Source organism: Oryza sativa, chromosome 1 (genome assembly GCF_034140825.1).
Source record: "Oryza sativa Japonica Group chromosome 1, ASM3414082v1".
Classification (NCBI taxonomy): domain Eukaryota; kingdom Viridiplantae; phylum Streptophyta; class Magnoliopsida; order Poales; family Poaceae; genus Oryza; species Oryza sativa.
In genome coordinates this window covers 36578585-36591035 of record NC_089035.1, presented here as the reverse complement: position 1 = coordinate 36591035, position 12451 = coordinate 36578585, and the positions used below count along the sequence as shown (strand labels likewise).

Below are 12451 nucleotides of genomic sequence, written 5' to 3'. Positions count from 1 at the left end.
TGGTTTTTTCTTGTCATTCCTCCGTTGCATATTTCTGACGTCAGTTGTAACACGACAACCTCGATTCAACTCTGACAATGTGTAATTGAGTTGCCCGTGAGTTGTAGATCGAACATTGTTTTATTACTTTTAGAGGCGATTACCTTTGTGAGATCATAACATGCATGTTTAACTAGACATATTGTGACAATGTGTCGCATATGGTACTATTGATTTTTTAGGGGTAGAGAGAGTATCTGTCAATTTATACCATTTGTTTCTTGACTTATTAGCTATACAACCAAAATTTAAATTTTAAAATTTAATTTAGAAGTTGATTTTGGGGTTCTTGTCATACTCATATATTTTTCAGCGTTGGCTACATATATAAAGATCTACCCCTAAATTATTTTTTTAATCATTGATATTTCTACGTACTGCTAATATCGAGCTATCAAACCCTTTCACTCCTTTGAAATTCAACACACTAATCCGATATTTTTCTAGACAGAAAAAGGGTATATATGCTCATTCATCATTCATCAACTTTTGTGGGATCAAACTTTCACGGTTAATTAATCCACAATAAAAAGAATTGTCCAAGTAAGTTTAAAATATGTGATAACTGATATTCCAAATAAAATTGAAAGCATATCAAAAATTATATTTGTATAAAAACTCATCTCTATTTAAAAAAATAACGAAATTCGAAACTGAAAGTAGAAATGAGCAATCAATTTGTACAATAACTCAATTCCAAGTAAACTAAAATAAATTAATTTTATAGTTAGAAATTAGAATGGTAAAGTGTGAGTGAATTGTTCGTTCTTAGTCGCCATTTTTAATTAAGTAAATTTCACAAAACTACACATACTTTTACCAAACTATCACAAAAACTACATATATTAAGGTCTTGTATCACAAAATTATATATTTAGCGCAAAATTTCTCATAAAACTACATATTTAGGATGAAGTATCATAAAAATAAAAATTAATTAGGAAAAAAATTACAAAAATGACAGGTTTAGTACATATCCCAGATCTACAACATTTATAGATCCAATATAACGTTAGTAATAGGTATTTAAATCCTAGAATATGTATTTTGCGATAACTTCAATATTAAATTTGTAGTTTTGTGATCCTTAACCTTAATATGTAATTTTGTGATATCTATACTAATATAAAAATGAGTTGCCCCCTCTAATCCTACATGCCAAATCAAATGTTTACATCCCTACCGTCCATTCGTAAATCAGATGTAATCTGTACCGTCCAGCCTTCTCCACCGCACGATTCCCACTCTCCAGGCGCGAAGGCCGGGCGAAGATTACGCCTCATCACCCTCTCAATGCGCGGCTCGCTCCTCGCATCGTCGTCCCCTTCCGCCGCCACTGCGCACTCTACCGCCGCCGCTTCCGCGCACTGAACCGGAGGCGAGGTCTTCCCCAGCCACCGCCGGAGCTTCCCCATCCGCTGCGGCCGGAGCCGACGTCGTCCCCATCCGCCGCCGCCGGAGACAAGGTCTTCCCCATCCGCCGTCGTCGCCGCAGTCCACCGCTGCCCACGAGGTCGTCCCCTTCTGCTGCCGCCGCCACCGCGCACTGAACCGGAGGCGAGGTCTTCCCCAACCCCCCACGGAGCCGAGATCTTCCCCATCCGCCGTCGCCGCCGCACTCATCCCCCGTCTTCATCGTGCGCATCCCTGTCGTGCGCCATGTTTAGTTGTCTTCACCCTCGACGCCCCGGAGTCGAACGCCCGCTGCCCACCTCCACGCCACCGGACAACTTCCATCCCTATCATCCTCCTCTCCATCGTGTCCTTGCCTTCTTCGTTATCTACATCTACACGCCCGAGGAGGGATGACTCCAACCGCGGAGGTAGGAGCTGATAGCCTGATTGGGGATTTTTTTTTTTTTTTTGTGTGTGTGGGAGGGTGGGTGGGTGGGAATCGCAAAGGCGATAATGGTGGGGAAGGTGGGGCAGGAGCCGATACAGAAGCGGCTGCGGAGAGGGAGAACGGTCGTACTGTTCTCGCTCGGCAGTCGGCACCGGCGGCATCCGCAACAACCGCCGCCCGCTGGACTGCGAGGAGCCGCACCAGTACGCTGAACGCTGCTCCGTGCAGTGGCACCGCGTCTGCATCTACCCGGACCGGCTCGGCAGGCCGGCAGCCTCGCGCTCAAGCACGTCAAGACTTGGTGAGCCCTCTGTTGCCTCTGCAGACGAGCTATCGCGTAAACGTAGTAAAGGGTCATTTCCTGATGTTTGAGCGTGACAACCTCAGACTTTGTATGTTGGATTAGATTCTTAGTTACAATGGTTCAACTTCATAGCTCTGTTGCAATTGATTTGTTGGTGAGTAAAGCGTCTGTTATAATTATACTTGATATGCTTGTTACTGGTTTCCTTGGGGTAGAGTTTGGTATATTCCTTTAGCTCTACATGAGTGGGGATTGGCAGATGCCTTTTTCTCTTGTGTCAATCTATCGACTTGAATTTACTCTACCTCTCATTTGTGATTATATCACTGTTCTACTGTATTACCCTTGTAGTTAGAAGCTAAATATATTGGTCTATCTTTCGCAGTTGTCAATTTGTATATAAGTGACATGGCAATAATGTTTTAAGGTTTTAGCTTTGTGCAGTTCCTTTTTAAAATTCTTTGGTTGATTGACTCCCCAAACACAAGTAAATTGTACCATTGCAACATTTCAGTTCTATTCTTTATCTGGAAGGAAATCTTGAGACGAAAGTGTTTTCTCTATAACTAGACTGGTTCGGCGCATAAGAGAAATAGCTGTGCGCTCAAATGGTATGTTTATTGCACCATTGATTTTGACTTGTGGCAAATTTGCTTGATTGATACATGTTAGAATGCAATTCCAATAGATATCAAAAATTAAAAATTTGATAAAATGTTTGATTATGCTTTGGAAATTATACAAAATGAAAAGATCAATCTATATGTAAATCATTGATATCCTGGGTACTTAATCAACAACAAAAGTCATTGCCCCAGATCCCAAATTTCATAATTTTATCAGTTGGCCATTTTTGTTTTTGATCCTTGCACACAATGACAGTACCTCTGAGGTATTGTTTCACTTTCACCCTGAATTTACATGATAAATCCTAAATGAAATTATAAATGCAGCTGTCAATTTGTTTTACCTATATAAATGATGCAAGATTCAAGTGCAGGAGCTGAAAATTTATCTTTCAGGGACCAATAAGAATACAAACTTAACAGCTAGGTATAATCATAAGATTATATATCGTGTTTCATTTTGTTATCATTAAACTAATCCACATGGTGTTCAAGTGATTACACAAGTGCATAGATTGTTTTAAAAGTTGGGTTCGATAGATATGTAGAATTCCATGTCACCATCGCTGAAGCCACGCAGGAAAGCCTCATGTTTGCACCTAGGCCTTCAGCGGCTGTAGCGACTGCATGTTGCGGATGGTATCCTTCCATTACGATGAGGATGTCTTCCAGATCAGCTATCATGGTGGTTCCTTGTTGTGCCCATGGGCAGCACACCAACTGTTTGATGAAATGCATGGTCGAGGTGCACTCATGTTACTCTTTGAATCCTTATTATTATCTCATATTTACTCTATTTTGCACTATATGTTGTGATTTAAAGCTCTGCTTGTGTAAACTAAAGCTGAATTGTTCTTTGGTCTCGAATACTTCATATGGTGCAGGCAAATACTTCATTTCTTCATATTGTTCAACTGCAACTGATTTGGAAGTCCACAGATAACGAGATGTGACAGATGGGCCATTAAGAACTCTCTAAGTCCGTTCTATCAAATGTAAAGTAAGATGATATACCCTTCCCAGTATTACCTTATTATATTTACCTGTCTTCTTTTATTGACAAAAAAGTCATGTGAATCATGGAGTGGAATATTAAACAGCCACTGCATATAGCATTGCATTATCTGGATGAGTTATCATCAAGCATCATCCTGCTATTTCTAATCAGCGTTGCACATGTATTTCATCAAGCTCCTCTGTTACTTTCTGGCTACATGAAGTGGAGTTACTAATATATTGCTATATGAAGTGAAAGTTTCTTCCTGCTCAAAAAACTACTACTATAATAAAATGGCTAAATATGCCAATTTTCTACCACTACCGAATCTGAAGTTCAACTGATGTGCTTTATTTCCATGTTAGCCTTGATATGGTCAGCCCACCAGTATTAAGATTAACAAATTGCATGTCATATTTGTGAGAACTGAAACCGCTTCTTTTGAAATGGGCTCTAATTGTTGAAATATGTTTTTTTTCATGTCTGTGCATGATTGGAGTATCTATTTTTTTTCGGCTGTACTGAAATTTGGTTTGCGATTTAACCTGTGAAAAATATTTCTTTGCACTGCTCTATATCTTTTATTTTGAAAGCAACATCCCGAGGATGAAGGCTCTTGTACTAAAGAAAATCTTTAGTTCCTCTCCTTGCAATTTTTTCGGTTCTTCTTTTTGTTTCGATTAATGAAACCAAAAATTCTTGAATTGAAGGAAAACAGGTAGCTCTACTATGTTTATGGTCTTTCCTATTGAAGTAGGAATTCATAGGTGTGTAGCAGTGCTCAGCGATTGCACGAGGTTGGTTCTCCACTTCTCTGCATCAGATTGGATATATTTCAATTGCTTGGATTTTGATCTATACTGACTTCCTTTTAGCTAAAACTTGATTACTGATAACAAGTTCTACACAGTGAAGGGGATGCAAAAGATGGTGTCTCCACCTCTGACTCCATTCATGTAATCATGTTCATGGTCTGCTCCATTGAGTTTATTTTTACTGGATGCACATCCTTCCATTAGTAGTTCTTGCATGAAACTGCAATAAGTAGCATTCATATAGCATTCTGTTGCCAGTATCTTCAGTAAAGCATGTATTGTCATTTGCTTACCTCTTTTGTGTTTTCTTCTTTTGATGTGTAGGAGACCAAAAAACAAGCGTGTACAAACGATGGAAAGAGAATAAACTATGTCAAACGATCAAGATTGCATCGCTCATCTTTTGCCACAAACACTGCAAGAGAGATTGATTTACATATAGTGAATGAATCAATTCTATAGTCTCAAAGATTTATCTCTTGGTTTTCTTTAGATGGGATGCGTCTCAGATTAAGTTTTATGTAAATTTTAAGTTGCCAAAATAAACAACTAAAATAAATCTTTATGCTGCCACGCCAAAGGATTCACCTGGATGCTACAGTCAACATGCTATGACAAGCGGAACAACGTTTATTCTTCTCTTTTTTATATAGTAATATGTCCTTGCTATATAAAAATAAAAGCAGAACTACAATGTCTTAAAGAAAAAAAAACATGTTTCTTGGGTTTATGTAGCCTTGGTCTATTGCCAATCGTTTGAATGTGATATGCTTATCAAAATGGTTCATATTCATATAATATTTGTTAATATGTGCATTGCACGTGCACGATTACTAGTAATGTCTTAAATCCATAGTTTTGTGATCGTTTAGTCAAAGTATATTTAGTTTTGTGAAATTTACTCTTTTTAATTTTGGGTTAATTAGCGGTGCCTGCAACGTAATATAGTATCTGAGTTAGATGGGGAAATTAGCCTTATTATCAATTAATTTAGTAATTGATCCGCTTTGCATCAAATTGATTGTGACCAACCTAGTAACTTCAATGTGAATTTTTGAAACGAAGATTTTTTTTTAAGAACCACCACCATGTGCCTGCCATTAGTTGACAGAGGTTCACACGCCTTAATTTAGGGCTGTCAACGAGCCGAGCTCAAGCAAGCCAGAGCGTAAGGCTGCCTTATGCTAGAGGTTGAGCCAAGCTTATTCCACCTTTATGCTTTCAGGCGGGCTTGGCTTAAGTACGTGATAACATATATTTGATGATAATTTCGTAGTAAAAAAACAATTTAGAATGTACCAGCCCATATAACCAGACTCATTAGATGCTTTCAGCTCAGCTCAACAAATTTTGCGAGCTTGGGGTTGGGCTCGAGCTCGGTTCGTTAAGAGCTCGAGCAACTCGCAAGCCTTGAGCTTTATTATTATTGTTGTTATTTTACAGCCTTAGGCCAATCCTCCGTATGCACCAAATGAGCGTGCAAAGATGCAAAAGCATAGCGAGATTTTTCTCATGAAATGTATTGGGCAATATCTGTCCCTTGCAACTTATAAGTTATAACCACAAGTCCACAACTCCGTAAGTATACATTGGAACATGAACATCAGTGTCCTGTTAAAGGACTTATTTTGGGCCCTCCCTCTGTTTATTGGCATGAAGACCAAAGCAGGCATAAGGCCCACCTGGCCTAGTCCAGTCTGATAACATCATACACAAGGCTCAGGCCAGATCATATGCCAGTGTCTCGCACCAATTACATTGTCAAACAGCAGGGCACCACAAGCAATAAAGTTCTACTAAGATCTCACCCTCTTTAGAAGGAAAATAATTTGTTCTGCAATCTACATATGGTTCTTGTATTTCATTTGGTTTCATGTATAAACGACAACAATGCATCAAGTACAGCACTAATCTGACAGGCACAATGCAAGACCAGCCAAACTGCACCTGCTAAGTAGGTCCATGACGCAAGATCTGCTCCGGGTGATCACCACCAAAACCAACTTTCCAGCCCATGCTTCGTCAAGGTACTCCAATACATCTAGAGTGTATTCATCATCTAAATTATTGTTCATAAACCTATAGGCCCCAAAAAGCACACAAAAGCATGGAATATACTTTGAAAAACTCCAAAGCAAATCAAAAGCATAGAACAGAAAAAGAAGTTTCCACATGCTAAGGAATATGCTAAGGAAGATACCTCATTTCGGTCTGCGAAAAGGCACTCCACCACCTAAGCTTCCACTTTGTGAAAGAAACCTCGTGTACTCTCTATAAATGAAACCAAGCACAGCATCTTCCATGGAGGACCCTTCTTCTGGATTCCTCTCTACCCCCAACAATGGCCTGACACCGCTGCCCTGCATGCAACCCATGCAGTGTTCTCACTACTTCTCAGCTTCGCCGGTGGTGTTGAAGATGATGCCTCAACGGCCGATGCAGCGAAGGTATCCACTAGGCAGGTGCTAGGCCATGTAGGGCAACTAAACAACTTTGGCAGGTCTTCCTTCTCCATCTCGACAAGAAGATGGTAATGGAGTGTCTATATCCCCGGAGCTCTCTTGATAGAATTCATCATCATGTATCAGTTGTTCTATTACAATAGTAATAATCAGAACTAGTGCTCTTGTTGTGGAGACTACTGTATCTTTTGTGGTGAACTAGTATTTGTCATGGCATCTTTTCTTGATTTCTTTAGTTGGAAAGCTCAAGTGAGTGTTTGATTACTGTTATCTGGGAAATGCAAAGCAAAGCCCCAGGCAGTAGAGGATATACTTGCAGAGGATATAATAATACTATACTTGCACAATATGTTAAATTAGCTAGGTTTTATACTAAGATATTTAATGCATCATATTAGTAGAAAGGTTATCTTACATACAGTTACAAAGTTTCAATAGATTGATTATATTTTTTTTGAACGAATTCAATAGATTGATGATAAACACAAAATTGACTTCATGATCCTAGTTACAGTGCTACTTTGTCCCCCAAATAATGTCCTAGGGTCTGCAGAAACTGCAGTTTGGTGATATGAAACACAAAAGTGTGTTATTGGGTCACTGAAACAAAATGGTATCAATAACTCCAGCAGTGCTGCCATGGAACAGCACATATAGTTTAGCAACGCTCCTAATTCAAAGGTGCAGATTCCAGAACAACTTAGGGGGTGTTTAGATGGGGCTAAAATTTTTTAGTCCATGTCACATCGGATGTTTGGACGCTAATTTAGAGTATTAAACATAGACTAATAAAAAAACTAATTTCATAAATGAGAGCTAATCCGCGAGACTAATTTTTTAAGCCTAATTAATTCATAATTATCAAAAGTTTACTGTAGCATCACATTGTCAAAATTATGGCGTAATTAGACTCAAAAGATTCGTCTCGCAAATTAGTCCAATGTTATGAAATGGGTTTTGTAATTAGTGTATGTTTAATACTCTAAATTAGTGTCCAAACATCCGATGTGACAGGGATTTGGAATAAGTCCCTGGAAACCAAACAGCCCCTTAGCAAATGGATATTGTCTGCCAAAGTTGTATCCATATATTTTAAGCTTGATCCTCATTTGCTTACGTGTTATTTCGAAATTAGAATGCATGAATTGGTTTTGGGTTCATGTTTCTTTCATTGACATGTTAGGAGAGGTTCAATCCTAGTATCCTACTTAACTATCATCCGAGTTTAATTTAGACCTTCCTATTGGCACCCGTCGAGGTGGCCATTTGTCTATGTACATAAACTTTGTATTTATTTTTCTCCTGCTTATAATATAATGCCAGCGCTCTTGCTGGATCTTTCAAAAAAAAAAGTTTAATTGAAACCTTTAATTTGAACAGCAATTGGAAAATGGCTACGATCATGATCCACAATGTTTCTTTCAATGACATGCTTCATGATTTTCATTTTGTCTGGATGCATTATCAGTGATGTCTTGATAATTTGCCAATCAATTACAGGAATTACCTTCTTCGGCACAGTCTGGAAGCATCAGCTAGGTGCTGACCTAAAATAGTTATCCATAGATCCATAAGTCAATGAGCATGCCACAGCTCTGAAGCATAAAACATATAGACCTACACAAATACTTGTCAGAATTTATGAGTTATGACAATATGCTACTATGAACATGGAAACGACTATGATTCTCCATTTCACCATTTGGTTTTGATTCCAGGAGTTAGCATGACGACATTATATCGACTTCTTGTTCCCTATCAATGCATCAAAAAAATGGTTTGCATTTCCATGTATGAACTCGAAACACGGAGAAATTAAGAACCTAATAAAATTGCCATTATCAGAAAATCTAGTAGCTCGACGCCTCCACGCTTTCTTAGGGATGACCAATGTGGTGTGGTCGGATCTCTGAACCTCCCCGCGAGCCTCTGCTGGAAGCTGTTCATGTCCTCCCCTTCGTATAGATCTCTAACGAGATGCACGCCGGGCTACTTGAGCAGCATCTGGTACGGCGGCCCTCGCGGACACGACGCCGTACGGTTTAGAGGATTCCCCCGACCCGAGCACCCGAGCGAGGGCCCGCGGGCCGCGGCAGGATGAACTCGGCGACTCCGGCGTGCGAGGACGAGGCCAATCTCCGCCGCTGCTGCCACACCATACCACTACCAACGGCGATCGGCGGTGGGCGGCGGCGCCGTCCGGGGCGGCCGACCCCCCGACGGCCCCTGTGGATGCTGGGGATGGTGAGATGATGCGCGTTAGTGGCCGTCGGATCTGCGGTGCCTAGTTGGGCTTGGGCAACGGCCCACTGATAAATCACTATATGTTGTACGGCCCATTCAATGGGCTCCTGCAATCCGGTCCCTGTTTAGGAGTGCTATTTTGGTTCGCTATTATGGTACGGGTATATAACATTTTCGATTTTTTTTCATTTTTAAATTTTTATTTTTTAAATATTTACAGAAATATTGTACCGGCGAAAATATTTACAGAAGTAGGCCTGATAAAAAAAATTAGAAAAATACATTTTTGGCAAGGCGAAATTTGCATTTGCCCCCTTGCAGCCCTTGCAGAGGGTGGCAAGGGACCTTAGTACAAAATGCGCACACCTTGCCGCCCTCCACTTGGACGGCAGTGGCCATTCCTGTAAATATTTTGGATGATATAATATTTCTGTAAATATTAAAAAATAAAAATTTTAAAATAAAAAAAATTCTAACATCTTCATTCCGGTCCTTTTTTCAGGGCCTAATCTTTTCACTTATGCTTATGCTTATCAGTCAAAATTTAAATTTTTAACTTTAAATTTGAAGTTGATTTTGAGGTTTTTTTTATCGAATTTATTTTTCAGCATTTATTTGTAGATCGCTAAGAATATATATATATATATATATATATATATATATATATATATATATATATATATATATATATATATATATATATATATATATATATATATATATATAATTTGTATTTACAAGTTACTTTTCGTTTGCAAATATACCGTTTCGCTTATTTTGCGAATAAGCAAAATGATGGCTCCGTTAGTGTTTTTGAGACCGGTACCATTTTCATATCGGTTCGATTTTACGTTTGGTTCCACCGAGGATAAATAAATTGCACTAATGCAAACGCGGTCTTTCCGTTGCCGACCACTTTGTAGTACTCCTTCTGTTTCATATTTTGACTCGTTTTGATTTTTTTTCTTAGTTAAACATTTTAAAATTTAACTAAATTTATAAAAAAAATAATATCTACAGCATGAAATTAATTTTGCTAAAACTTACATCTGACATGTTTTGATAATATGCTTGCTTTGTGTCAAAAAATATTGTTAATTTCTTCTATAAATTTGATTAAACATAAAAGAAGTTTAATTAGAAAAAAAATCATAACAACTCATTAAAAGGATGAAACGGGTGGAGTAACGGACTCGCAGATCGATCGCACATGTGGCCTCAACCCAGAGGATGGCGTGTCGTGGGCGCTCTCCGTTCAGATCGGACGAGGGAGATGCTCATTGAAGAGTCACGACCGCTCGAGGAGAAAGAAATCCCACGTCGACGCCGCCGGCGTGCGGGAGTGGGCGACGCGGTTGACAGTTCCACCACCGGCCGCCGGCCGGGAGCCGGAATGAGAGTTCAGTATGTACTAGATCAAGGTGTCGGAGACAGCAAAGACCAGGACCGTACACGATGCACGGCCGTACGCCTACTTCCGCGACCGCCACAACGCGACATTCTACGGCGGCGGCGTTGAGCCCAACGGCGTCCACGAACCACGATACCTACTCTGCCCACGGCGTTGAGCACGTCGCAGAATGAGGAAGGAGGCAACTAGCCGGCATGGCTGCAGTTCCCAATCTGCACAAGGAACTGAACTGACAATATATTCCCTTTTCAGCTCAAGCATCGAACGCTTCCTCCAGTCTTGGCAGAAGAGGAACTCCTTATCAATACCAAACTGAACACCAGTTTACAGCACTAGATCAGCCTGCCAAACCACAGTTTTGATCATCGACGTACTCAAACCAAACAACGTATCCTATGAACAATTCAGTTCCCACTTCCCAGACCCGCATTACAAATCAATCCTTTTAATTGGTGGAATGAGAAGAGCATATACACGCCCTGTGCTGCTGCCTTGCACATTTCCCTGTCTCATAAGTTTGGCGACTTGCAGCAAATTTGTTGGAGATGCACACGAGCGAACGCCCCGGGCCCCAATAATATTTGCATTACATGCGTGGGGGATCAACCCACGTGTACCGCCCATGTGAGGCTGGATTTGAGCTAGGAATTTGGAATCTTCTAACATGCATGGTGCTTTCTTTGACAGTTAACAACTTCCCTTTCCTTTTCTTTTTTTCTTTCCGCACGCATGAACACATCCAGCTTGATCAGGTTGTAGCACCTACATAAACAGAGTGGTGTGCTCCTTAAAAGGAAAACGAAAAGATTCCATTGCGATAAGCACGAACCATCGGAAAAATTATTGAAACAGCTAACTGATACTAATTTCTTAGCAATTGTTTGTGGGTAGTAACAGCACTATCTGTACACAACTAGAGCCATAGTATTGTGCAGGGACAAAGGATTACGAGGAAATTTCTTGCAAGTGTTATTAGAAAAACTTCATGATTAGTCAGGGCATCCGTACTTGCATGTTTCAGTTTTTTTGCGATTGATCTGGTTAGTAGTATTATGTGATTGATTCTGCTGGTGGATTCTCTCTTCGGTTTGCACGTGGTTCTCTGCTGATAATGTCAGAATGATTCATGAGCGGAGCACTACCCCAATAAAAATGGCGAGCTCGGTCCTGAGATTCCTGTACATACGCCTCACGAATACCATATTTTTACTCTCGAGGAAGCTTCATAGCGACATCGTACACGCACAGAAATGGATAAAAACACTGCACTCACCAACCAGGTCAACTACCACAGTTAACAGTACGTGCCAAGTTGGCTTCAGTTTAGAGGCCTGATCAGGCAGAATCGATCACATCACACGGCATACGCGCTAGCCAAGTAGGAGTATAGATCCTAGCTTAGCAAGGTGCCAGACGATCGAGCACCAAATCAGCAAGAGCGCCGTGACATTTCAGCAATCAGGTCGCCTTGTTTAATCGCCAAATTATCCTAATCAATCCAAGGGAGAGAGTACGTCTTCACATGGATGCAATGCGTACAAGTCAATGCACTTGGGGGAGCCAGGAACTGACACAAAATTCATTTACAAGTTACAATTGTACCAGTAGATCAGCAGTAGTAATGAGCATAATCAATGGAATAATAAAATAAATGTAGTGTCCGTGCATGCGTTAGCCTATATATAACGGCTTCTTCTTCTTCCAATTTGC

At 40.2% G+C, this 12451-nt stretch overlaps 3 long non-coding RNA genes across 7 annotated transcripts; 2 read left to right on the top strand and 1 right to left on the bottom strand.

The window, feature by feature from the left end:
* The first annotated feature begins 1999 nt into the window (after positions 1 to 1999).
* Positions 2000 to 5272, top strand: LOC4327376 (uncharacterized). Of its 5 annotated transcripts, XR_010740940.1 has the most exons (7): positions 2038 to 2183; positions 2701 to 2797; positions 3393 to 3557; positions 3697 to 3812; positions 4520 to 4606; positions 4720 to 4765; positions 4949 to 5272. It is a non-coding gene; the product is annotated as an uncharacterized lncRNA (long non-coding RNA). The 5 variants fall into 5 exon arrangements; XR_010740942.1 differs by lacking the exon at positions 2701 to 2797 and having other exon boundaries at positions 2000 to 2183; XR_010740941.1 differs by lacking the exons at positions 2038 to 2183; positions 2701 to 2797 and having other exon boundaries at positions 2819 to 3557; positions 4685 to 4765.
* Positions 5273 to 6127: 855 nt separating this feature from the next.
* On the bottom strand, positions 6128 to 6963 carry LOC107280150 (uncharacterized). Its single transcript, XR_001543522.2, has 2 exons — positions 6825 to 6963; positions 6128 to 6703 (listed from the first exon to the last, which is right to left on the bottom strand). It is a non-coding gene; the product is annotated as an uncharacterized lncRNA (long non-coding RNA).
* Positions 6928 to 8784, top strand: LOC9271243 (uncharacterized). Its single transcript, XR_001543520.3, has 2 exons — positions 6928 to 7154; positions 8587 to 8784. It is a non-coding gene; the product is annotated as an uncharacterized lncRNA (long non-coding RNA).
* The last annotated feature ends 3667 nt before the right edge of the window (positions 8785 to 12451 follow it).